Raw genomic sequence first — 27,255 nt, 5'->3', positions numbered from 1 at the left:
TATAATAATTCGCAATCCAAATCTGCTAATTGTTCTCTAATAGCACCTGCTCCTGTCGCAATTTCCCGATTTCGAAATGTTGCAAAGCCTGGGGTAGAAAAAAAGGGAGAAATGCTGTGGTTACAGGATGCAATTTCCTCTTCGAATAAACCTCGTAATCGTAAAAAAGTGGGTTTTTTAGTGCTGGGCCTAGCAAAAGAGAAATCGCCGTATACTAGGCCCTCCAACTTCTTAAGAGGTTTATCTAAAAGATTCGCGATATAACTAGGAAGACCTTTCAAATACCACACATGAGTCACGGGACATGCGAGTTTGATGTATCCCATTTGATATCTTCGTATCCGAGAATCCACAAATTCGACCCCGCATTTTTGGCAAAATCTTTCGTCTTCGTTTTCAGCTCGCTCGCTCGAGAATTGCCACAAGCGCAAATCCCGCTTTTTATGGGTCCAAAGATTCTTTCGCAAAACAATCCATCTTTTCTGGTTTATCGGTTTTATAATGAAAAGTAGAGGGCCTTGTGACTTCGCCAACGACTTCTCCATTAGGTAGGTTTTTGTTAGCCCAAGCCTTTATTTGTTGAGGGGAAACGAGTCCAATTTGAAGTTGTTGATGTTTATATTGGTCAATCATAAAATAGAAATAAGAAAAGAATTTATATTTATTCCGATCAAACTTCCTCCCTATTAACCTGGAAGTTCTTTCAGATACAAGGAAATGATTCAGTTCTAGAGCCAAAGATCGTAGTTCTCGAACGAGCACTCGAAAAGATTCTGGAGGATCCTCATGATTAGGTATTCTTTTTCCCCAGATCGTAGCATTAAGTATTTCTTGGCGAGCTATAAGATGGTCAGATTTATAAGTAAGTATCTCTTGTAAAATATGAGCAACACCAAATCCTTCTAAAGCCCAAACTTCCATTTCTCCTACTCGTTGTCCCCCTTGCTTGGCTCTTCCTCTAACCGGTTGTTGTGTAACAAGTGAGTAGGGCCCAGTAGAACGCCCATGAATTTTCTCATCAACTTGATGAATTAATTTTAAGATATAGGACTTCCCTATTAGAACAGGTTGCTCAAAGGGGTCGCCTGTTCTTCCATCAAATATTCTGCTTTTTCCCGGGTACTCGGGTTCAAATACCCATGGATTTTTTGTTTCTTTACTGGCTTCATATAATTCTGAAAACACAAGTTTTCTTGAAGCCTCTTGCTCATATCTCTCATCAAAGGGTGCTATTCTATAATGTTTCTTTAGCAGATCCCCCGCTAATCCGAGCGAGCTTTCAAATATTTGTCCCACATTCATTCGGGAGGGTACTCCTAAGGGATTGAAGACCATATCAACGGGTGTTCCATCTTGCAAATAGGGCATATCTTGCCTAGGCAAAATTTTGGAAATGATCCCTTTATTCCCATGTCTTCCGGCTACTTTATCCCAACTTTGATTTCACGTTTCTGTAAAATATATACACGAACCATTATGTCGAGCGGGTCCCTTTGGATCCATTTCACATCGATAACGCGCCCTCTTCCACCTATAGGTAATTTCAGAGAAGTTTCTTTTGAAGTGGAAACCTCAAGGCCAAATATGGCCCGTAATAATCCAGCTTCCGCGATATAAGATGATTCGCTCGCTATCTGAGGCGTTAATTTACCTACTAAAATATCACCAGTTTCTACCCAGGATCCCAACCTAACAACTCCATTTCTGTCCAAATTGCGGAGTAAATGTTCTTCTAGATGTGGTATTTCTTTAGTGATTTTTTCAGCGGAGCCCTGGCTTGTCGTATCCGTCTGAATTTCATATTTCCGGATGTGAAAAGAGGTATAAATATCTTCATATACCAAACGTTCGCTAATTAGTACTGCGTCTTCAAAATTGTAACCTTCCCATGGCATATAAGCTACTAATACGTTTTTTCCTAAAGCAAGTTCGCCCCCAATTGTAGCAGCTCCTTCTGCTAAAATTTGTCCTTTTTTAATGGATTTACCCCGTGGAACCCGGGGTTTTTGGTGCATACAAGTATTTTTGTTAGAGCGACGGTGGTTAACTAAAGGAATACTTATAGTCTTCCCACTACTTGATAAAAGTATCTTATGACTATCAGTAGAAATGATCTTTCCCTCGCGTTCGGCTATAATGGAAACCCTCGAATCTAGAGCTGTTTGGCGTTCCAATCCAGTTCCAACAATGCATTTCTCGGACCGAGAAAGCGGAACTGCTTGGCGCTGCATATTAGAACTCATTAAAGCCCGATTCGCATCATTGTGCTCAATAAAAGGAATGAGAGAACCCCCAATAGAAAAATATTGGAAAGGAAAAATACTTCTAACATGAATCTGTTCCCATGCAATAGTCAAGAATTCTTGACGGTATCTAGCCGGAACAACCTGTTCTTCCTGAATACCTTGATTCAAGGACAAAGAATTTCCTGCTGCTATCATATAATATTCATCTCTATTTGGTGATAGATAAACCACCTGTCTCTCTTTTTTTTCTTTTGCTTTCTCAGCAGATATTTCATAAAACGGACTCTCTATGGATCCCCACAAGTGATCAATTCTCGCATGAATTGTTAAGGATCCAGTAAGTCCAACATTGATTCCTTCAGACGTGTCAATTGGACAAATACGCCCATAGTGACTCGGATGAATATCTCGGCTCCGAAAACTTGCGGTTCTCCCCGTCAACCCTCCAGGACCTAAACAACTCACTTTTCGCCCATGAACAGTTTGTGTCAATGGATTCGTTTGATCAAAAACTTGAGATAACGGGTATGTGCCAAAAAAGGTCTCATAAGTAGTTATTAATAAAATTGAAGTTGAAGTTGGAGTTACCAAAGTTTGGGGAGTCGGTTTCGATTGACGTATGAATACTCTACGAATAGTTTTTTGAACTGCATGTTGTAAACGACCAAGAGCCAATCCGAATTGATCTTGTAACAGATCCGCAACCGAACGAATACGTTTATTTTTCAAGTGATTCATATCGTCATCGTCAAGTATACCCGTTCCAAATTTCATTCCAATCAAATGATCCGTAGCGGCCAATACATCTCGTGGTAACAAGAATGTATTGTTCTGAGGAATATCAAGATTAAGTCTCCGATTCATATTTCGTCGACCAATCCTTCCTAATTCACATTTTTGTTGAAAAAATTTCTTTTGTAATTCCTCGCATAAGGACTCCGAAAATACCAGGTCCCCACCTACACAAGCAAATTGTTGATAAAACTCCAAAATAGCTTTTTCTTTTGACTCAATCCTCTTCTTCTCTTTAGCATTCGGGAAAGACAAGAAAATTTCAGGGTAGGAAACATTATCCAGAATTTCTCTTAGATTCGAACCCATAGCTGATGATAGAACTAGAATAGATATCTTTTGTTTTCTACTCACGCGAGCCCATATCCTTTCTTTTTTATCAATTGCTAATTCCGATCTCCCCCCCCAATCTGATATTATAGTGCCAGTGTAGATAGAAATTCCCTTATGATCTAATTCCGAGCGGTAGTAAATACCAGGACTTAGCAATATTTGATTGATCACAATTCGGTATATTCCATTTATAATAAAGGTTCCTAAGGAATTCATTATAGGAATGTTTCCGATAGAAATGGTTTGCTTTTGCACATCGAAACCAAAAATTAATCTCGCAGATACATATAATTCGGAAGAATAGGTGAGTGATTCATACACAGCATCTCTTTCTTTTATCGAGGGTTCTAGCAGTTGATATCCTTTCGCAAATAATTGAAATGCAATTTCGTGATCTGGATCTTTAATTGTTGGAAACTTGTCAAGTTCTTCTGCCAAGGCTTGATTAATGAACCTACAAAATCCCTCGAATTGGATCTGACTAAATCCGGGTATTGTGGACATTCCCTCGTTTCCATTCCGGAGCATCTTAATCTTAAGTTTCCTGTTTATCAAAGAAAAATTCCATTATCAGCTCACTCTTCATCAATCCCTATGGATCGATCTAGCAATCATGGAATCTATATTCTGTTTACTGAATCACATGAAATTCTAGGGAACTCCACATACGTATTTCATATATGTATTTCATACATATGAATAGAGACCATTTGGACGAAAGTTCGAGTTTGCCAGGGGTACAAATGAAATGAAAATGAATTGATAAAACATTCCTACAAAAAAAATTCTGCCACTTATACTTTATGTTATGATATTCTAATCAGATTGGATGGCAAAGATTTCTCATTTTATCTCCTTTCTATGAATGTAATAAAGCCGTAATATAATATACTAGAAAGTTTGACTTTACTTCGATTTAGAATAGCGTGCTTACTTTAATTTCTCAAAATAATTTGAGGGTTCTTTTTTATTTCGGATCGGAGTAGTATAATTGCTAGAAAATTCAGTATTTCATTGTGGAATTCTAAAATAAAGTAAGTCCCTTTTTTAAGTACATGCCAATCTAGTTATCCACCTCTCCCCATATCCATGCTTTTCTTTTATCGTAATTTCACTTGGGTACGCCAAGATAGTCAGGTTATACTCTATATCAGAGCAAATTTCCTTTTTTTATTCAAGATATTTAATTTAATACTTTGAAAAATTAAAGCATGATTCCCCATAGAGATATGTACATAAAGGGGATCTTTGGATAATAATGCTGTTCGGACCTAAAGTTTACCTATACACGGATTAAGCATAAAGCCATAATATTTTATTATGCCATTGAAGGGGGGGGAGATAATACCGATTTAAGAGTAGTTCACTACTGCAATAAAAAAAAGAGAATTCTAGTTAACGGTTCCAATTTATTCTGAATTTTGCAGCCTGTGAATAGAAATCCACTTTTTCTTCTTTTTCATCTCAATAGAAAGAAATGGGAAGTTTTATTGTGTTAACAATGTATGTTTTAAGATAGAATCTATCGAGGAGAATAATAGAAACTGGATCAAAAAAAGCAGGAATAGATTTTTTGAAAAAGATTGGAAAAAAGTAAGTAGAATTATATTCAAAATAAAAGGGGCTTTTCGTAAGAAAACGTGGATGAATACTTGCTGTTTTCTAGATTTTTGATCGGATTTTTTGGCGGCATGGCCAAGCGGTAAGGCAGGGGACTGCAAATCCTTTATCCCCAGTTCAAATCTGGGTGCCGCCTGATCAATAAAATACTTAGGTTTTTTTTATAGTGCTGATCGAATTCGATAAATTTTTACTTCGCATAAGTTCGGGCAAGAGAGTAACTGGGCCTGCCGATACTGGGTTTAGAGAAACCATACCATAGTTCTATCCTCAAACTAGGGTTAGGGTTTGTTTTGACGGTAGTGGCCAAAATGGTTATCAATAGGGGTGAGGTAGTGTTTCCTTATTCTTTTATTATATGAATTTGAATTGGTTCTTAATTGAGATTCGATTTGATAATTTTAAAATACGAGGATAAGATGTCAGAAATCTTGGTATCCAAAGAAAGGTCCCTAAGGGGCATTCTTTTTTTTTTTCAATCTAAGATTCAAGAAGGGACTCCACGAAAGAATATCAAGACTTACTAATTATTATACATTTTTTTATCGTACATCTTATGTTACCTACATACACTAAAGTAAGGACTACTTAATTCTAACGAGAATCAGATTAAATAGGTCGATCAAAAATCAATTTAGGAGTTGTATTATGGATAAAATCTCTTCATTCTTTCATAGAATGATACAAAGCAAGGCTGCAGGGTTTAGGTCAAAAATAAACATTAGGTAAGGTAGGTATCCAATAAATATTTATCTATCGATAATTTTATGGTATATTCGGGCGTCCTTTGCTTAAAAAAAAAAAAAAGAGTAACAAAAGGAATAAAAAATCTTCCTATTCCCGCTTCTTCTATTCAGGACATCATTCCCGTACTCTTTCTTTTTTAAGGAAAAAAGGGCTATAGTATCTCGTATTTTTAATGCTCTCTAATTCTACCAGAATTCCTATAAGAATTTGTTAGGAGTAAATTCCTTGAACTGATTGATCCATGGCCTTAGGGCGGAATCCCTTTTTGACTCTGTACCCTTGATTCCACTATGATTATTGATCAATAGTAGAATAATCCCTTCATAGAAATAGGAGACATAATTTAGATGGATATAGTAAGTCTCGCTTGGGCTGCTTTAATGGTAGTCTTTACATTTTCTCTTTCACTAGTAGTATGGGGAAGGAGTGGACTCTAGGGATACTACTAATTGATTAAGTAATCAAATTGTTGTATCAATTCTTTTCTTTAATGGATCATTTTGCATTAATCATTTTGTCAAACGTTATTCTTTAATCTTTTTCTTTAGTTTTGTTTCACTCCTGTAAGAAACTCTTGTATTGTAAGTTGTAATGTAAGAAAGAGCCATTATACCAATTCAGAATTTCTACTAGAAATGACGAATGGTTAAAAAAAGTTCTATACATAAGAAAATTAGACTTTCTTCCACGGAACTATTCACGGCATATCACACATTTTCCATTTCCTTTTACTTTTTACTATAGTCTATTCTTCATATTATTTTTCTTTCCTTCCATGGATTCTTTGGTCAAGAATTGTCTTAGATTTTTTTATTTTGACCTGATTGAAATTAAGTGGATGCAATGAAAAAAGAAATTGAATTAGACTACTTAACTATTTCAATCTACTAATCTATTCTATGTAGATTCAAAGATAATATAATAGAAAGAATCTAAAGTGTCGTAGAAAAAACTATATGTAGTTCTTTCTACCACACTTTAAGATTCCAACCAGATCCTTTCATTTAAGACTTGGATTTTTTTTATTTAATCCCTTTTTAATTTCTTCAATGATTAATTGGAATTCCAATTAATTATTTTGGCTGACTGTTTTTACATAAATAATAAGTAAAAAAGAAGTAGGAACTAGAATGAACAGTGCAGTAGCAATAAATGCGAGAATATTGACTTCCATAACCTCTTTATTTTTTATTTTCACAATAACTCGGGATGTAATCCCATGGAGAGGAAAAAGGGGTATCTTGTAAATTCAAGGGTAGGGCTTGCATTCTGATAATACTGAATCAATTCAATATTATGAATATCGGATCTATCAAATCAATTCATGGATGAGAGTTATATTTCACGGATGAGAGTTATATAGTATAACATAGGAAGATCCTCTATCCACACTAAGACCAAAATGGGTTTTTTGATTGGATTAGGAATTCCCTCTTTTTTAATCCTTTTCTACTTTTTCTTTTCTATATCTCTAACCCACGAGCTTTCTTAATCTTATACTTTCTTAATCTTATACAATTTCCCTTCCTTTTTCTTATAGTTATACATACAATTATGTATGTATTATATGACCAACTTTCACTTTCTATGGGTCACATAGACATCCAAATAAGCAGTAGAAGTGAGATGGGGAAAAGAGGTCTGAAATAAAAAGGGAATACGATTTATGTATGGATTCCGGTAAAATACCGGTACTCTATTCCATAAGAGTGGAATAGGAAATTAAGATGAGGATGGTATCATCATAAAGAAAGATAGAGTAATATAATATCCTAAATTCTACTAATCCACATATCGTATGTGTGTCTTTCTTTATCGATTGGGAGTAGTGAAAAAAAAATTCCTATATGCCCTCCCTCCCTCTTTAATGAGAGATGCAAAATAAAAAAGTGAAGTAAGGGTGCCCTGTGGGTATTTGATCTTGCTCCCTGCCCCTTTTTTTCATGGAAAAAGGAAATATCAATTTCTCCATTCATTGAACCCTAGTTCGGGACTGACGGGGCTCGAACCCGCAGCTTCCGCCTTGACAGGGCGGTGCTCTGACCAATTGAACTACAATCCCCGCGGGGTGTATGGCATACCCATTCTTAAATAGAACCATAAGAAGATTCGATTCGTCTTTCGTACTCTAAGAAATAGACGAATCATATACTACATACCCACATATTATATTATACGTGGGTATAGTGAGAGTGACATAACTAGTATGTCGTGATTTTTTATCACTAAAAATGGATAATAATCCAGCCTTCAATAAGAAAAACTCTTTTGTTTGTAAGAAAGGAATGAGAGAGATATGGATTAGAAAAAAAAATTTCCCTTTTTTCTTTATCTTTTATTTCTATAGATCAGACATTTTATTTTATGGAAGAAAAACAAAAGGATTTAGTTCATACTCACGAAGCCCTAGATTTTTGGTTTGGGCCGAGCTGGATTTGAACCAGCGTAGACATTGTCAACGAATTTACAGTCCGTCCCCATTAACCACTCGGGCATCGACCCAGGAAGAATTTATTCTAGGGTTTTTGCTAATCTATGATTAACCTCCTTTCATAATACTCCCTACCCCCAGGGGAAGTCGAATCCCCGCTGCCTCCTTGAAAGAGAGATGTCCTGAACCACTAGACGATAGGGGCATCACTAGACGATAGGGCCATATACAACCGCTCGTGATTATACTATAATCATAGTATGAGCAGTTTTTTGGAATTGTCAATATACTCGAAAAGTATAAATAGATCCAAAGCAAAGAGTTTTTCCAACTTTTCTGTTATGTTTTCATCTAGGATTTTTTTTAGTTGATCGTTATAGATTAATTCTCCGTGCTTCATTTAGTGTTCATACCAAAAATGCATCCATCCCGCACTAAGTCATAAAATTCTCTAAAAATATAGAGAAAGTTTCAAAAACAAAGAAAAAAAGTGAATCAATTTAGTAGAAAAGTACTCTATCAGATTCGAACCAACGACTTACGTCTTAGCACGAGATTACTCTACCACTAATTTAAAAAGCCCTTTATCGGATTTGAACCGATGACTTATGCCTTACCATGGCATTACTCTACCACTGAGTTAAAAGGGCTTTTTATTTAATTCAAAAATTAGCCACTTGGATTTCCCATTATGGGTCTACTGCATAATGTACATATTATATATATAATATATAGAGATAGAGAGAGAGACATTATGTAGAGATTGTATATGTATATATCGATATCTTGAGAGCTCAAAATAAAATTAATAAAAAAAAACATACCCTACATAACATATCCAACTCTTCTTGGTTCAGGGTTTTCCGTTTCCGAAGACTAGTAAAATAGGCGGATTCTGGAACCCCAAGGATTCAACGGTATATGGATATGGAAAATATAAGATTTCCGATCCTAGCGGGAAAAGGCGGGGAACAGATACCCAATAGGATATAGGATCCTTGGGAGGAACTTTTGGTAATGGCCTTGATCCTCTATGCTATTTTTTATGTGTTCTTAGTTCTATTGAACTTTTTGCATTCTTTTAAACAAGAATCTAATAAACTAGAATTGAGTCAGTGGAAAAAAGGAGAGAGAGGAAAGTGTTAAATGGAGAGAGTCGACTAATCAGAGACTTTTAGGATCTTCTTTACATCAGGTAAATCTGTCGGCCCTGTCCGTTTTTTTCTTTAAGTTACGACTCTTTGCTGCTTACTTCTATCAAGCCATAGGGAAAGTCTATGATGAATTTGGAAAACTCATCTCACTCTTACTCTATGGCTCGGACTTAATGGGGGAAGAAAACATCTTCCATAATTTCTTTTTTGTTCAATTCTGGACAAAAAAGAAAAGGAAAAAAGGAATTTATAGGGACAGTGTTACCCCCTATATCCCCTAGTTTATATTGTAGGAATAATAAAACAATTTAGCAGTCTGACACACTTACGTCCTTGCAAAGTAAATAATTATTATTGTAGTCGTAACCGTAGAATAGGATCCTAATCAAAATAAATACATTTGGTTCAGGCGCTATTAGCATGGTAAGAAAAGATTTTTTTTACAGACCAGAGGGGCTATCTAAATCCTAAAGTAAAGGCGAGCGATCGAAGTAGAAGTACCAACGGCTCAGTGTCATGAACCTTCTCCATCTGATTCAATAAGGGGGAATTAGCCTTCTTGTCAAATGGCTATCCTTGACAAAGGGTACCATTTATACCATAATCTACAATGTAGCGGGTATAGTTTAGTGGTAAAAGTGTGATTCGTTCTATTAATAACTGAATTTGAAATGATATACTTAAGGCATCCTTAAGTTTTTTATTTTTATATTCCGATGAAAACTTTAGTTCTTATAAAGGATTAAATCCTTTTCCTCTCAATAGCATATTGAGGAAGAATATACATTCTGGCGATTTGTATCCAAAGACTAATTTAAATTGCATCCAAAATAAAAATAGGATTATGAGTACAGAGTCGCGAAGCATAATTTTGCATTGGATTAAGTATTCCAATTTTGAAAATATGAGTAAAGGATCTATGGATGAAGATACAAAAAAGTTGATTTCCAATCGTAACTAAATCTTCTTAAAATAAGGAATAAGGAAGCCAAATAGCTAAAAAACGATAGTTTTGGTTTACTAGAACCATCCGCATATTGTTTCAGCTCGGTGGAAACCCAATTCTTTTCCTCAGGATCTCTTGAATGAAATTAGGGAACGAAGTAAGTAGATTAGATGAATTTAGATAGAATTTCTATCTCCTACTCTATAAGGATCATCTAGAAAGCGGAGAGCTTTGGTTCCATTCAAATAGAAAAGCTGACATAGATGTTAAGTGGTGAGAATATCCATAAAGGAGCCGAATGAAATCAAAATTTCATGTTCGGTTTTGAATTAGAGACGTTAAAAATAATCAACCAACGTCGACTATAACCCCTAGCCTTCCAAGCTAACGATGCGGGTTCGATTCCCGCTACCCGCTCCATTCTGTATAAAAGGAGTATTCTATTTGTCTAGACATGTTAGAGGCTTGTATTCAAGCCTTTTTTGTCCACCAGTTTCTGGTACTCCAGAGCGGAGTAGAGCAGTTTGGTAGCTCACGAGGCTCATAACCTTGAGGTCACGGGTTCGATTCCCGTCTCCGCACTTAGCAGTCTGTATAAAAGGACTATTCTATTTCTCTAGATATGTATGGTAGAGGGGCGTATCCAACCCTTTTTTATTCATTAGTTCCCGGCCCTAGAGGGCAAAATTGAGCAGTTTGCGAAGTCACTTGCCTTCAAAAAAAGAAGGCGCAAGGCCTCTCCCTACCCTGCAGAAAATAAAAATGAAACGAAAGGGACAGTCTACCTCTCCCTTCCCTTTAAAAAAAGTTTGCCCGTTGTTTGTCTCAGTTAATACCCAATTTTTGGAGCTCTGTTGGCGAGTTCTATTTCTGCCTCTGGAGCGCCCTCTTTTTTTGAGTGGGATGCAAAGGAAGGGTAAGATAGTAAGGGATACGGCACTAGACTAACACCTAATTAATACTTAATTTAATATAAGTAGTTAAACAGTTAACTAGACTAAACTTTTTATCATAGTACTTTGATAAATTAAGCGGGCGAGCGGCGGGAATCGAACCCGTATCTTCTCCTTGGCAAGGAGATATTTTACCATTGAACTACGCTCGCTACGGTATATATTTTATAGCGTATATCCGCCTGGGTCGACCTTCTATGTCTGGGTCGACCGTTTCATTTCATTTTCTATTATATTAGAGTTTTCCTTTTTTTATTATCTGTCAATGAATATTCTAATGGGAATGGAATTTCATAATACTGAAAGAGAAGAGCTAGCAATTCGGAACGCAAATTGCGTTTTAATACGTCTCACTATTCTAATTTTTTAGAAGAAATGGCCTTTATTATTTCTTTTTTATGGGGTTAATAAATATTAACCAAATTTCATTTAAGAAATGAGAGAATTCAGAATAGCTACGAGAAAGACTAGTCCAATCCATAATGATGTACCGGAAAATACAACATTTTTATTATTTGACCAACCATCAGGAGAAGCAAATACAAGGGGTACACTAATTACTAAGACTGAGGAAGTCGCAATTAATGCAAAAACAGCTAATTGGAAAGCAATAGTCATATTTCTAATCCTCCAAGCTACCATCAAATAAAGTTGACTACATATTTGATCCCTCACTTAAACCAAAATTGTAAAAAAATACAAGAAGTAGGAGGGGTTTAATCATGAATCCATTGATTCTTCTCTTTAATTCAAATTTATTACTTAAACCGCTTTTTTATTTGGATATGGGGGTGAGAAGAGATTATTTACTCTTTATTTCACAAGCGGGTATAGCGGATCCTGTATCCGTGTATACAGTATACAGAGATATATCGAAAAGGAACTTGTATCTGATATCTTTCTAGAGGCTAATAAATCTTTTTATTTTTTATATGGCTATGTTCTATTTGTAGGAGTAAAATAAGGATTAGGCTGTGGAGAGATGGCTGAGTGGTTGATAGCTCCGGTCTTGAAAACCGGTATAGTTCTAGGAACTATCGAGGGTTCGAATCCCTCTCTCTCCTTTTGCTTATTGAATACGTTTGTTTCTTTCATTTTTATTTATTTTTTTTTTCTGTCCCTTATCTTTCTTTCATAAAAAGGAATGAATGGCTCGGCTAGATGGAATAACCGAGCCAGAACAGAAAAAAAGTAGAACAGGTATAAATAAGAAAATCTTAGTTAAGAGGGTTCATGTAAAGAACAGGTTCCAAATCACGATCGATTCCCTTTTCAAAACCTGCTGCAGCAGCTCGGGCTCTTCCTGCATGCCATAAATGGCCCACAAAAAAGAAGAATCCTAGAACAAAATGAGAAGTTGATAACCAACTTCTAGGAGAGACATAATTAACTGCATTGATCTCGGTAGCTACGCCACCCACGGAATTTAAAGAGCCTAAAGGAGCGTGGGTCATATATTCTGCTGAGCGTCGTTCTTGCCAAGGTTGTATGTCTTTTTTCAACCTACTCAAGTCCAAACCGTTGGGGCCCCTTAGAGGTTCTAACCATGGAGCACGAAGGTCCCAAAAACGCATAGTTTCCCCTCCAAAGATAACCTCCCCAGTTGGGGAACGCATTAGATATTTACCTAAACCTGTGGGTCCTTGAGCGGATCCCACATTAGCTCCAAGACGCTGGTCTCTAACTAGAAAAGTAAATGCTTGAGCTTGAGAAGCTTCTGGCCCGGTGGGTCCATAAAACTCACTCGGATAAGCTGTATTATTGAACCATACAAAACAACAAGCGATAAAACCAAAGACAGATAAAGCAGCTAAACTATAAGACAAGTAAGCTTCTCCAGACCATACAAATGCACGGCGAGCCCATGCGAAGGGTTTGGTTAAAATATGCCAAATTCCGCCAAATACACAAATAAAACCCAACCATACATGCCCACCAATTATATCTTCTAAATCATCTACACTAACAATCCACCCTTCTCCACCAAAAGGAGATTTTAGTAAATAACCAAATATAACACTGGGACTAAGGGTCAAATTGGTAATTTTTCTTACATCTCCCCCCCCAGGGGCCCAGGTATCATATACACCGCCAAAATAAAGAGCCTTGAGTACTAGAAGAAAAGCACCTAGACCTAACAAAATTAAGTGAATACCCAAAATTGTAGTCATTTTATTTCTATCTTTCCAGACATAACCAAAGAATGGAAAAGATTCCTCAAGAGTCTCGGGTCCCAGAAGCGCGTGATAAATGCCACCGAAGCCTAAGACTGCGGAGGAAATTAGGTGAAGTACGCCAGATACAAAGTACGGAAAAGTATCTAGAACTTCCCCCCCTGGCCCTACTCCCCAACCTAGAGTAGCTAAGTGTGGAAGTAAAATCAACCCTTGTTCATACATGGGCTTTTCTGGTACGAAATGGGCCACTTCAAATAGGTTCATTGCTCCGGCCCAGAATACGATTAATCCGGCATGAGCTACATGAGCTCCAAGCAGTTTACCGGACAAATTGATAAGTCTGGCATTCCCAGCCCACCAAGCAAAGCCGGTGGTTTCTTGGTCACGACCAGCTAAAACGAAAGTTCCATTAAAGAGCGTTTCCACGTGGTAGAACCTCCTCAGGGAATATAAGATTTTCATGAGGCTGATCCTGAGCTGCCATCCACGCACGAATACCCTCGTTTAAAAGAATATTTTTGGTGTAGAAAGTCTCAAATTCAGGATCTTCCGCTGCACGGATTTCCTGGGAAACAAAGTCATAGGCACGTAAGTTCAGAGCCAAGCCAACTACGCCAATAGCACTCATCCATAAACCGGTGACGGGTACAAATAGCATAAAGAAATGTAACCAACGTTTATTGGAAAAAGCAACACCAAAGATTTGGGACCAAAAGCGGTTAGCAGTGACCATTGAATAAGTTTCTTCAGCTTGAGTTGGGTTAAAAGCACGGAAGGTATTTGCACCATCACCGTCCTCAAATAGAGTGTTTTCTACGGTCGCTCCATGAATAGCGCATAGCAGAGCCGCACCTAATACTCCGGCAACTCCCATCATATGAAATGGGTTCAACGTCCAATTATGAAATCCTTGGAAGAAAAGGATGAATCGAAATATCGCTGCTACGCCAAAACTCGGCGCAAAGAACCAACCAGATTGCCCCAGTGGATAAATAAGGAATACAGAAACAAAAACAGCAATTGGACCAGAGAATGAGATTGCATTATAAGGCCGCAATTGAACAGACCGAGCAAGTTCAAATTGGCGTAACATGAAACCTATTAGTGCAAAAGCCCCGTGGAGAGCTACAAAAGTCCATAGACCGCCTAATTGACACCAACGAGTAAAATCTCCTTGTGCTTCGGGCCCCCATAGTAGCAACAAAGAGTGTGCTAAACTATTGGCAGGGGTAGAAACTGCTGCGGTTAAGAAATTACAACCTTCCAAATAGGAACTAGCCAATCCATGGGTATACCAAGAAGTTACAAAAGTTGTCCCTGTAAACCAACCCCCTAAAGCGAAATAAGCACAAGGAAAGAGCAATAGGCCAGACCATCCTACAAAAACGAAACGGTCCCTTCGTAACCAGTCATCCATAGTATCAAATAGATCATTTTCTTCTTTAGGAATTCTACCAAGGGCTATAGTCATAGTGATCCTCCTATTCAATTACTTCAACCATTTCCGAGCACCTCATATCACTTTCCAAGGCATATGATAGTTTTATTATCTGTGGACGATTTCTTTCTCGTTCAATGCCCTTTTTCAATGGTCTCGAAGAGAGAAATTTCCCATTTTTATCTATGGAGTCACAGTCACAACCGAGGTCGTGGTAAATCCATGAATTTGATTCGATTTGTTTTTCTTATACTATTTATTTGTTTTTCTTATACTATAGAAATAGAAATAAATTGTTTTTCTTATACTATAGAAAGAAATAAACCTTTGAATTCAGCATTATTCCAAGACTCCTATTTCAAAGTCTATCTTTTAAGGGAAAAATGCAAATAAAAGTAACCCTTCTTTTCCCATTCCCTCTCTATTGCATGGGTGGAAGAACTAAAATAATAGAGGATTCTGAAAAAAAAAAATGGACCTTCGAAATCCAATTTTATGTGTAGCGCAAAGGAGTTGCGATTTCTTCTTATTCCTATAGAACATCTAGTAACAAGAATATGAAATCGTAAATAGCGAAAAATTCTTGTCTTGCGCGGTCTAAGTCTAAGGAAATAAAAAAAATTCGCTTATACAATTTCATCTACATCGAATTTATATATCAGAATAGCGGATAGAGGCATCATTAAAGGAGTCAGGTCTACTTACTTTATGCTTCTTTCCAATTTTATGGTGGATTTGATAAGAACCCTTTTTGCTTTCTTGATAAATAATCGACAAAAAAAGCGTTTTTTTTATATAACCTGCTTGTTTTATTATAATTATAACAAGTCCTATATGGAAATGCCCGCTAAAGAGAAAATCTATTTGATTGTCTCTCGGCCAATATCGATTTTTAGAAAGAAAAAACAAGAATTTTCTTCTTTTTTTATTAACATTAAGAAAAAAGAATATAATTAAAATGGAATTGGCAATATAATTTTTATAGACTTTTGAAAGAAAAAAAAGGGGTTTTTTGCAACCGTTATTTCTTATTTCTTGCCTATATCATATCACGGAAACCTTTCGCTTTGGAACGTGGAGAGATGGCTGAGTGGACTAAAGCGGCGGATTGCTAATCCGTTGTACAATTTTTTTGTACCGAGGGTTCGAATCCCTCTCTTTCCGCTCCCTTGGATCATTTGGGACTTTCGAATTGGAAAGAATTCTGACCCCCGGATTTTCTCATAGATAAATGTACGAAACAAATCCAATAAGAAAAAAAAAAACTGAATTTTTACTCCTCGCGTCCAGGATTCCGTCCTGGGTCATTAGATAAGAATCCAAAGATAAAGAGTGAAACAAAGAATATCACTACTGTATAAACAAAAAGTTTGAGAGTAAGCATTACATAATCTCCAAGATTTTTTTTTAAGGAATAGATTACCAGTTTTTCCTTACCACACGGATCCACTAGGATGGTTTTTTTTTATACCTAAAAATGCAAAAAAGAATTCTTGAAAAAAATTGCAAGAATTCTTTTATAATAAGCACTCTTATCAATAGCAAAAATAGGGTTAGGTGGTTAGGTATTGTGTAGGTACCTTTAGGTACCTGCTCAACCTAGGTGCAGGGGAGTAGAAAGGCTGATCCAAATTTATTGCTGTAGCTACCCATTCAATGTAGAAGAATTTAAATTTTAGAATCGAAGGTTCATAATATAAAAATATAAAACTTCTCGGCTTTTACCCATTTTAAAATTTTTTTGGAATGAACACATCATTCAATTTGGCATACAGAGTACTAAAGATTTCATCGAAAACTTACAGCAGCTTGCCAAACAAAGGCTAATAGAAAAAAGAATAGAGGTATAACAGGCATAATATCCACGATTGGATTGAAAATAGCATAAGCTTCGGGTAATTTGGCAAAGAAAAAACTAGTAGGATAAAGAACAGAATTAAAACAGATACAGGTTAAACTAAGTATATTAGGCATAACAAGCATTTCATTCTTGTAGAGTAAATAATTGGATTTTTCTTGAGTTATTTTTTTAAGGGAAAGAAGGAAAAGGCAGATTCAAAATCTTTTTTCTTCGGACTTTCCCAAACACAAAATACCTCCTTGTATTCGCACTCTCAAATGAGAGTGGAATAAATTCGACTTTCATATAATATCTTAATAGAATTCCATGTAATGATCAATGCATTTTTTTGATTCTATATTATCCGCATGTGTAGAATACTAGCAAGAGAATATCCCTCCTTTTTTATGTAATTGAAATGGTATTGACGAATAACAAATAAACATACTAGTGTTTATTAGTGTCGCATAAAACCCGAAATGGGGCGTGGCCAAGTGGTAAGGCAGCGGGTTTTGGTCCCGTTACTCGGAGGTTCGAATCCTTCCGTCCCAGATTGTTTCTGATGAAACAAACGGTGAAATCATATAGTATTCCGTACGAGACAAAAGTTTATTAAAGAGAATAATGATATCTTATTCTTTCTCAGAAAACATAATAAAGTCTTAAGTCCAGTCAAATTGACTATCTTTATTTTCATGAAAAAATGGGATCTATCAAGCACATTCAGGATATGCCTCTACTATAAAATCACTTAGTCATATTTTTTTCTTCCTTTTGGTATTCGAGTTGAAGAAGTACGAGAATTCTATAACTACCAAAAACTTTCAATCTTTTCATTGGAATAGTTTATTTAGTTATTATAGTTAATTGTTTTTGGTACTGAAAAAATATATTACTACTAGAATTCTAATTCTAGTAATTAAATTAATTAAACTTTTTTGGAGGTTGATAGTTTATTTATTGAGGAAGAGTCAATCCTTCTTTTCTCACTTCAAGATTGATCATCTCGAGCCATCCGTTGAGGGTGGAAATTTAAGAATAAATAAGTTTTAAGCAAACTTGTTTAGTCGTCTTTTTCAAACTATGTTTCATTCATATGATAGAATTTTAATATGGGTTTAAATAAATTGGATCTTGGCGGAGGCTTCCCGGATAAATACTTACTTTCTTTTATCCATATTGCTCCATAGATAGCAAGTTTTAATTAGTATAAAAAAACTAAACCAATGACTATTCATGATTCCATCCATATTGGATCAATTCTCTATACCACTTTGCAATGAAAAGAGGAATGTTTGTTATGGTAAAACTTCGTTTAAAACGATGTGGTAGAAAGCAACGTGCGACTTGAAGGACATGATCGATTGTGGATTTTGCTATCCATCATTTTCCATAGTAATGAAAATGCTCTTGGCTCGACATAGCCTGTTCTATTCGTTCCGAACCAAATTTGCGCTGGGTTTAAGTAACATAGTACACGATGGAGCTCGAGAGGACAGAATTTTTTTTATCAAGGGAAAGAATCTAGGGTTAGTGAAAACTAATAAATTAGGCCAACTTTGTCAGTCTATCCTTAATATAGAAATAAATCGAAAGGTTAAAATAAGAAGAAAGTCCAATAAAAGTATATCAGAATCAATCCCTCTTATTAGATTTCTATAGAAGAGATAAATGCTTTATCGAAGGAAATAAGAAAAAAGGGTATGTTGCTACTCTTTTGAAAGAAAAAAATAGGAATTCCCGAAGTAATGTCTAAACCCAAGGATTTCACAAATCAAAGATAAAGGATTCCAGAACAAGTAAACACAATTTTCAATTGTCTCAACAACAGAGTTGGATTAGAATAAGGAATAAAAGTCAATTCGTTCGAAATGAGACAAAGAAAAGAGTTTAAAGACGACTCAAAAATTTTGGAAGGATTTTGCCTTCGAAGTTTGTCAGGCAAAATTAGCCCACTTGAGTCATGAGTATAAATGAAATTTGTTTTTTCTGTAAGGAAATTAATGCACGTCATAGTCTAATTTCTATTATTATCGACAGAAATTCGAATCATTTTCTCGAGCCGTATGAGGAGAAAACCTCATATACGTTTCTAGGGGGGGGCGTTGTTTATCTACATCTATCCCAATAAGCTGTCTATCGAATCGTTGCAATTGATGTTCGATCTCGAAGAGAAGGAAGAGATCTTCAAAAAGTAGGTTTTTATGATCCGATAAAGAATCAAACTTGTTTAAATGTTCCAGCTATTCTCTATTTCCTTGAAAAGGGTGCTCAACCAACAAGAACTGTTTATGATATTTTAAGGAAGGCAGAATTCTTTAAAGAAAAAGAAAGAACTTTGAGTTAATTGAAGAACTAAATGAATCAAAAAATAGGATAGGAGAAGATTATTAGTATTCCTAGTTGTCTAATTATTTAGACACAATTTACCTCTTTTTTAATCCTATTTGGATTTATATTATATCGTGCCAATCCAACATAAGCCCCTATTTTATTTACTTTTTCTATCTAATTTGTTTTCTTACCATTGTATTTCCATTGACAAAGGTCTATTGAACAAATAGAATTTGTAGATAGATGGGTCTCTTTATCCTCACTCCATATTCAATTTTTCCGCCTACACTTCGCTCAAATGATAAGGGTGTTCCTCTTGCATGTATTCTCATACAATATAATATATATTTTTTATAATATATATTTTTTGTTAATAAAAATCGCTAAAAATAAGGAGAATTTGGCCATCGTGATTAGGGTCGCTCTTTTTTTAACTTTACTTTAGTGGAATTTCACCGGACCTGTTCGTTTTGGCATTTGAGTGTTTTTCATGGTCGATAAAAAAAATCTTTTGATGTCTTGCTAGTTCAATGTTTTGACAGAAGCGCGCGGTGTAATTCCATTGATTTTTGGATTTCGATCGTATCTAAGATCCTTTTTTTATCTGGGTTGCTAACTCAATGGTAGAGTACTCGGCTTTTAAGTGCGACTATGATCTTTTACACATTTGGATGAAACAACAAATTCGTCCAGACTCTTGGTAGAGTCTAGAAGACCACGACTGATCCTCAAAGGTAATGAATGGAAAAAATAGCATGTCGTAATAAAATCAATCTTTTTTGAATGGAATCCAAAATTACGATTTTCTGGGTCTAATGAATAAATGGATAGAGCCTGGCTCCAATTCTGGTAAAATAAAAAGCAACGAGCTGAACTTCCTAATTGGAATGATTCCCCGCTCTAATTAGACGTTAAAAATAGATTAGTGCCGGATGCGGGGAAAGGTTGGGTTTTCCTATGAGTGGACCCTTTATTTTTTCTTTTTTTTTTTAGAAATCCTAATTATTCTTGATTATGGATTGAATAAGGGATGTTATGGATTGAATGTGTAAAAGAAGCAGTATATTGATAAAGAGGCTGTATTCCAAAGTCAAAAGAGCGATTGGCCTGCAAAAATAAAAAACTTGTTCTGTTCTTTTTTTTTAATTAGAACAAACATAAACTAATTGGGTAGAAAAGGAGCAGAAAAAGATCTGTGGATTAGACTCCCTTTCTTTCCAGGGTTTGTATTAAAAATGCAACACCCTGTTCTGACCATATTGCACTATGTATCATCATTCGATAAACCGAGAAATGCTTCTTCTCTCTGATTCAAGTAGAAATACAAATGGAAAAATTCGAAGGGTATTCAGAAAAACATAAATCTCGTCAACAATACTTTGTCTACCCACTTCTCTTTCAGGAATATATTTATGCATTTGCCCACCATTATGGATTAAATGGTTCTGAACCTGTGGAAATAGTTGTTAGTTGTAATAACAAGAAATTTAGTTCACTACTTGTGAAACGTTTAATTATTCGAATGTATCAGCAGAATTTTTTGGATAACTCGGTTAATCATCCTAACCAAGATCGATTATTGGATTACAAAAATTATTTTTATTCTGAGTTTTATTCTCAGATTCTATCTGAAGGGTTTGCGATCGTTGTGGAAATCCCATTCTCGCTACGGGAATTTTTTTGTCTGAAAGAAAAAGAAATACCAAAGTTTCAGAATTTACGCTCTATTCATTCAATATTTCCCTTTTTAGAAGACAAATTTTTGCATTTGGATTATCTATCACATATAGAAATACCCTATCCTATCCATTTGGAAATCCTGGTTCAACTCCTTCAATACCGTATCCAAGATGTTCCATCTTTGCATTTATTGCGATTCTTTCTCAACTATTATTCGAATTGGAATAGTTTTATTACTTCAATGAAATCCATTTTTTTTTTTCAAAAAGAAAATAAAAGACTATTTCAATTCCTATAAACTCTTATGTATCAGAATATGAATTTTTTTTGTTGTTTCTTCGTAAACAATCTTCTTGCTTACCATTAGCATCTTCTGGAACTTTTCTGGAACGAATCCACTTTTCTAGGAAGATGGAACATTTTGGGATAATGTACCCTGGTTTTTCTCGGAAAACCCTATGGTTCTTTATGGATCCTCTTATGCATTATGTTCGATATCAAGGAAAGGCAATTCTTGCATCAAAAGGCACTTTTTTTTTGAAGAAGAAATGGAAATGCTACCTTATCAATTTCTGGCAATATTATTTCTGTTTTTGGACTCAGCCGCGAAGAATCCATATAAACCAATTAGCAAACTCTTGCTTCGATTTTATGGGGTACCTTTCAAGTGTACAAAAAAGTTCTTTGTTAGTAAGGAATCAAATGCTGGAGAATTCATTTCTAATAGATACTCGAATGAAAAAATTCGATACCATAGTCCCCGCTACTCTCCTCATAGGATACTTATCAAAAGCTCAATTTTGTACTGGATCGGGGCATCCTATTAGTAAACCCATTTGGACAGATTTATCAGATTGGGATATTCTTGATCGATTTGGTCGGATATGTAGAAATCTTTTTCATTATCATAGTGGATCTTCGAAAAAACGGACTTTGTATCGACTAAAGTATATACTTCGACTTTCATGTGCTAGAACTTTAGCTCGTAAACATAAAAGCACGGTACGAACTTTTATGCAACGATTGGGTTCGGCATTTTTAGAAGAATTTTTTATGGAAGAAGAGCAAGTTTTTTCTTTGATGTTCACCAAAACAACTCTTTTTTCTTTCTGTGGATCACACACTGAGCGTATTTGGTATTTGGATATTATACGTATCAATGACCTGGTCAACCCTCTTAATTAATCATTAGACGAAATTAAGAAACAGGAAAGGGTTGATAAATGATCAAGAAAAAACTTTTCTATTTTTCATTCTGAAATGTTCTTTTTATTATAATAAAGAGTAGGTGAATCAACTTACTAATTAAAAAAATTAGTAGAACTTCCTCTTTGGAATAGAAATTGGCTATTTCTACATAGGGAAAGTCGTGTGCAATGAAAAATGCAAGCACGATTTGGGGAGGGATTTTTCTCTATTGTAACAAGGAAGAATTATCTACTCCATCCGACTAGTTCCGGGTTCGAGTCCCGGGCAACCCATATAGAAAAGACCCATCAAAGTTTTTCACTTTGACTCACTTCATTTACAAATACAAAATTATTGGTTTGGTTAATTTAGTTATATGGATAGCTAATCTTTGGGCTGACTTGGTTGACATTGGTATATAGTCTATGTTATACTGTTAAATAACAAGCCTTCTATTATCTATATTCTAGTTAATACGTGTGCTTGGGAGTCCTTGCAATTTGAATAAACCAAGATCTTACCATGACTGCAATTTTAGAGAGACGCGAAAGTACAAGCCTGTGGGGTCGCTTCTGCAACTGGATAACTAGCACTGAAAATCGTCTTTACATCGGATGGTTCGGTGTTTTGATGATCCCTACCTTATTGACCGCAACTTCTGTATTTATTATCGCCTTCATCGCTGCCCCTCCAGTAGATATTGATGGTATTCGTGAGCCTGTTTCTGGTTCTTTACTTTATGGAAACAATATTATCTCTGGTGCTATTATCCCTACTTCTGCGGCGATCGGATTGCACTTTTACCCAATTTGGGAAGCTGCATCTGTTGATGAGTGGTTATACAATGGTGGTCCTTATGAGCTAATTGTTCTACACTTCTTACTTGGTGTAGCTTGTTATATGGGTCGTGAGTGGGAACTTAGTTTCCGTCTGGGTATGCGTCCTTGGATTGCTGTTGCATATTCAGCTCCTGTTGCAGCTGCTACTGCTGTTTTCTTGATTTACCCTATTGGTCAAGGAAGCTTTTCTGATGGTATGCCTTTAGGAATCTCTGGTACTTTCAACTTTATGATTGTATTCCAGGCAGAGCACAACATCCTTATGCATCCATTCCACATGTTAGGTGTAGCTGGTGTATTCGGCGGTTCCCTATTCAGTGCTATGCATGGTTCCTTGGTAACCTCTAGTTTGATCAGGGAAACTACTGAAAATGAATCCGCTAATGAGGGTTACAAATTTGGTCAAGAGGAAGAAACTTATAATATTGTGGCTGCTCATGGTTATTTTGGCCGATTAATCTTCCAATATGCTAGTTTCAACAACTCTCGTTCTTTACACTTCTTCTTGGCTGCTTGGCCTGTAGTAGGAATCTGGTTCACTGCTTTAGGTATTAGTACTATGGCTTTCAACCTAAATGGTTTCAATTTCAACCAATCTGTAGTTGATAGTCAAGGTCGCGTTATTAATACTTGGGCTGATATCATCAACCGTGCTAACCTTGGTATGGAAGTAATGCACGAACGTAATGCTCACAACTTCCCTCTAGACTTAGCTGCTGTTGAAGTTCCATCTATTAATGGATAAGGTTTTTCTGCTAACATATAAGAATTTTTGAAGACAGAAATACCCAATATCTTGTTCTAGCAAGATATTGGGTATTTCTGTCTTTATTTTGAATCTTTTTTTCTTCTTAATCTTTCTATTCAGAATTCAGTTAACGACGAGATTTAGTATCCTTTCTTGCATTTTCATAACTCGTGAAATGCCGAGTAGGCACGAATTCCCCCAATTTGCGACCTACCATAGGATTTGTTATGTAAATAGGTATATGTTCCTTTCCATTATGAATCGCGATTGTATGGCCAACCATTGTGGGTAGAATGCTAGATGCCCGGGACCACGTTACTATTGTTTCTTTCTCCTCCTTCATATTGACCTTTTCTATCTTTGCCAATAAATGATGAGCTACAAAAGGATTCGTTTTTTTTCGTGTCACAGCTGATTACTCCTTTTTTCCTTTTTAAAGAGTGGCATTCTATGTCCAATATCTCGATCGAAGTACGGAGGTCAGAATAAATAGAATAATGATCAATGGAAAAAAGAAAAAAATCCTTTAGCTGGATAAGGGGCGGATGTAGCCAAGTGGATCAAGGCAGTGGATTGTGAATCCACCATGCGCGGGTTCAATTCCCGTCGTTCGCCCATCGCATTATTGCAAATTCCAAAAATGCAATTTTCCATATTCCTAGTTACGTATTTACTTACGGCGACGAAGAATAAAACTATCGCTATATTTTTTCCTTTTCCTAGTTCTTCTTCCAAGCGCAGGATAACCCCAAGGGGTTGTGGGTTTTTTTCTACCAATGGGAGCTTTCCCTTCACCGCCCCCATGGGGGTGGTCCACAGGGTTCATAACTACCCCTCTTACTACGGGGCGTTTACCTAGCCAACACTTAGATCCGGCTCTACCCAAACTTTTTTGGTTCACCCCAACATTACCCACTTGTCCGACTGTTGCTAAGCAGTTTTGGGATACTAAACGGACCTCCCCAGATGGTAATCTTAAAGTGGCCGATTTACCCTCTTTTGCAATGAGTTTCGCTACAGCACCTGCTGCTCTAGCTAATTGCCCACCCCTTCCACGTGTGATTTCTATGTTATGCATGGCCGTGCCTAAGGGCATATCGGTTGAAGTAGATTCTTCTTTTCTCTCAAAAAACCCCTTCCCAAACTGTACAAGCTTCTTCCAAAGCATACGGCTTTCTAGATGTATATGACGATCTCTAGACAGATGGATCTTATATGAATCATATGATGAAGTACCACATGAGTGGATATATAGGAAAGGAATCCAAATCTGCCGAATCGCTCATGTTATGATCTTCTACATCCTAGGTCTCTGCGTTCCGTCATCTGGCTTATGTTCTTCATGTAGCATTCAGATCGAATGACTCTATGAAATTACGTCGATACTTCCACATATTATGGGTAACGTAGGAGACATCCCTATTTTCCCCCGGGGGTCTTAATTACCACTGCTTAGCTTTCAATTTGCCTCTGACCATCAAATTAAATGTGAATAACCCGTCCTCCTCTCTTTGAAACAAGGGGCGCTTCCGGTTCTGTGCGTGCTTCAAACAATTTTGTCTTCTCCATATTACCATATCTCTAGAGCCAATAATTTTCTATGAGGAACTACTGAACTCAATCACTTGCTGCCGTTACTCAACAGTTTTCTGTTGAGGTCTATCCCGTAGAGGTAGTCAAATTGGATCAGTGATCGATTTCTAGGTTTCGTCGTAAACCTAATTGGTTACTTCCAATTACGTAAATCAATAGTTCAAACCGCACTCAAAGGTAGGGCATTTCCCATTGATATAGGAACTTTTGTACCAGAAACAATAGTATCTCCAATTATAGCCCCTCTGGGATGTAAAATATATCTCTTCTCACCATCCCCATAGTGTATGAGACAAATGTATGCATTTCGATTAGGGTCGTATTCTATGGTTACGATTCTACCAGATATGTCTTTTTGATTCCGTCGAAAATCTATTTTACGGTATAGGCGCTTATGACCTCCCCCTCTATGCCTTGCGGTAATGATTCCTCTGGAATTACGACCTTTACCACAACGGTGCCGTCCATGGATCAAATTATTTCGTGGATTGGATTTCACTTGCCTGTCTACGGTTCCCTTGCGTGTGCTCGGGATAGGTGTTTTGTATAAATGTTTCGCCGTATTATTAAGTATTCTCCTTTAGTTTTTTTCTCTATCTAGAAGTGGAATAGAATAACCCGGTTGAAGGGTAATGATCATACGTCTGTAATGCATTGTATGGCCCAGAATAGGTCCTATTCTTCTACCTTTTCCAGGTAGTCGATGGCTATTCACAGCTACCACCTTAACACCAAAGAAGAGTTCGACCCAATGCTTTATTTCTGTCTTAGTGAATCCCGATTCGACATTAAAAGTATATTGATTCTTTCCCAATAAACGAAGACTTTTTTCTGTAAATACTGCGTATTTGATTCCATCCATAAATCGACTTTCCCTCCTATGCTCTGAGTTCCAGTATCGATAAGAATTCGAGTTCTTATTGTTCTTATGTTATGGTATGAATATACCATACCAATTCGTTATGTATGGATGATGGATGAGATTCCATGGATAGAGAGCCAGTTCCAATAGACTTATGGAATGTTCCCGTTCGTGTGCATCCAGCAGGAATTGAACCCGCAAATTTACCAATTATGAGTTGGGCGCTTTAACCATTCAGCCATGGATGCTTAACAGGGATCATCGTACATCGTAAATAACCAATTTTCATATAGAAAGACATATCATAGAAAAATGAAATCGAAAATATTCCGAGATGGCAAATATTCGGAGATGACTATGAAAACACCTCTCTGGATCCTCGAATTGAAAGAGAGATTGAGAGGGATCAAGAATCCTAATTCTCGCTATTTGGAATGGATCCAATTCTATTGAGTCTGACTCATAGTGATCATTTCTCTTTAGCAAAGAATGACCTTGGTTATCAAAGGATTGAACAACCGGGATCCATTTACTTATGATACCTAGTTGGCATTGATAACAAGGATCTAATGAATTATGAGTTTAATAGATCCTCTTTAGCAGAAAGACGTATATTCCTTGCTCATTATCAGACAATCACTTATTCCCAAACCTCGTGTGGGACTAATCGTTTTCATTTACCATCTCATGGAAAACCCTTTTCGTTCCGCTTAGCCCTATCGGGTATTTTAGTGATAGGTTCTGTAGGAACTGGACGATCCTATTTGGTCAAATACCTAACGAAAAATTACGATTTTCCTTTCATTAAGGTACGAGGGCTTCTTATTCCACAAGAACGAAAGCACCTTTTCATTCTTTCATATACTAGGGGTTTTTACTTGGAAAAGACAATGTTCCATACTAAAGGATTCGGGTCCATAACCACGAGTTCCAGTGCACTAGATCTTGTAGCACTTAGCAACGAAGCCCTATCCATTAGTATTCCACATAAGAAATCCATTCTAGAAAAAAATACAATTAGATTAGCTCTTCATAGACAAACTTGGGGTTTGCGAGCCAAGGTAAGATCGGCTCGGGATCATGGGACCCTTTTCTATCAGATAGGAGGGGCTCTTGTACAAAATAGACTTACTAAGTAATAACCCCATAGAATCTATCTATATAAAGATAAAGAGGCAATCGTGTCAGGAAGCGGGTTTTTCTTTGGCCAAAAGGTACTTCGAACTTGGAACGAGCATGAAGAGATTAACGAGACTTCTTTCTCTTTTGAGTTTTTCTGGCGGACCTGCCGCGCAAGATCTTTGGTCTTCCCCTGGAACCGATGAAAAAAAGTG

General features: G+C 36.4%; 8 non-coding genes across 8 annotated transcripts; 4 read left to right on the top strand and 4 right to left on the bottom strand.

Moving 5' to 3' along the window:
• The first annotated feature begins 5,056 nt into the window (after positions 1–5,056).
• Positions 5,057–5,127, top strand: TRNAC-GCA (transfer RNA cysteine (anticodon GCA)). The gene has a single exon. It is a non-coding gene; the product is annotated as a tRNA-Cys (tRNA).
• Positions 5,128–7,726: 2,599 nt separating this feature from the next.
• Positions 7,727–7,800, bottom strand: TRNAD-GUC (transfer RNA aspartic acid (anticodon GUC)). The gene has a single exon. It is a non-coding gene; the product is annotated as a tRNA-Asp (tRNA).
• A 358-nt stretch (positions 7,801–8,158) lies between these two features.
• On the bottom strand, positions 8,159–8,240 carry TRNAY-GUA (transfer RNA tyrosine (anticodon GUA)). Its single transcript has one exon. It is a non-coding gene; the product is annotated as a tRNA-Tyr (tRNA).
• Positions 8,241–8,747: 507 nt separating this feature from the next.
• Positions 8,748–8,819, bottom strand: TRNAT-GGU (transfer RNA threonine (anticodon GGU)). The gene has a single exon. It is a non-coding gene; the product is annotated as a tRNA-Thr (tRNA).
• A 1,958-nt stretch (positions 8,820–10,777) lies between these two features.
• Positions 10,778–10,851, top strand: TRNAM-CAU (transfer RNA methionine (anticodon CAU)). The gene has a single exon. It is a non-coding gene; the product is annotated as a tRNA-Met (tRNA).
• Positions 10,852–11,303: 452 nt separating this feature from the next.
• Positions 11,304–11,374, bottom strand: TRNAG-GCC (transfer RNA glycine (anticodon GCC)). The gene has a single exon. It is a non-coding gene; the product is annotated as a tRNA-Gly (tRNA).
• Positions 11,375–12,198: 824 nt separating this feature from the next.
• Positions 12,199–12,286, top strand: TRNAS-UGA (transfer RNA serine (anticodon UGA)). Its single transcript has one exon. It is a non-coding gene; the product is annotated as a tRNA-Ser (tRNA).
• A 3,627-nt stretch (positions 12,287–15,913) lies between these two features.
• TRNAS-GCU (transfer RNA serine (anticodon GCU)) lies at positions 15,914–16,001 on the top strand. Its single transcript has one exon. It is a non-coding gene; the product is annotated as a tRNA-Ser (tRNA).
• The last annotated feature ends 11,254 nt before the right edge of the window (positions 16,002–27,255 follow it).

Source organism: Triticum urartu, unplaced genomic scaffold (genome assembly GCF_056163025.1).
Source record: "Triticum urartu cultivar PI428250 unplaced genomic scaffold, HENAU_Tu73 scaffold284, whole genome shotgun sequence".
In the NCBI taxonomy this organism is placed as follows: Eukaryota; Viridiplantae; Streptophyta; class Magnoliopsida; order Poales; family Poaceae; genus Triticum; species Triticum urartu.
This window is presented reverse-complemented; position numbering and strand designations above follow the sequence as displayed.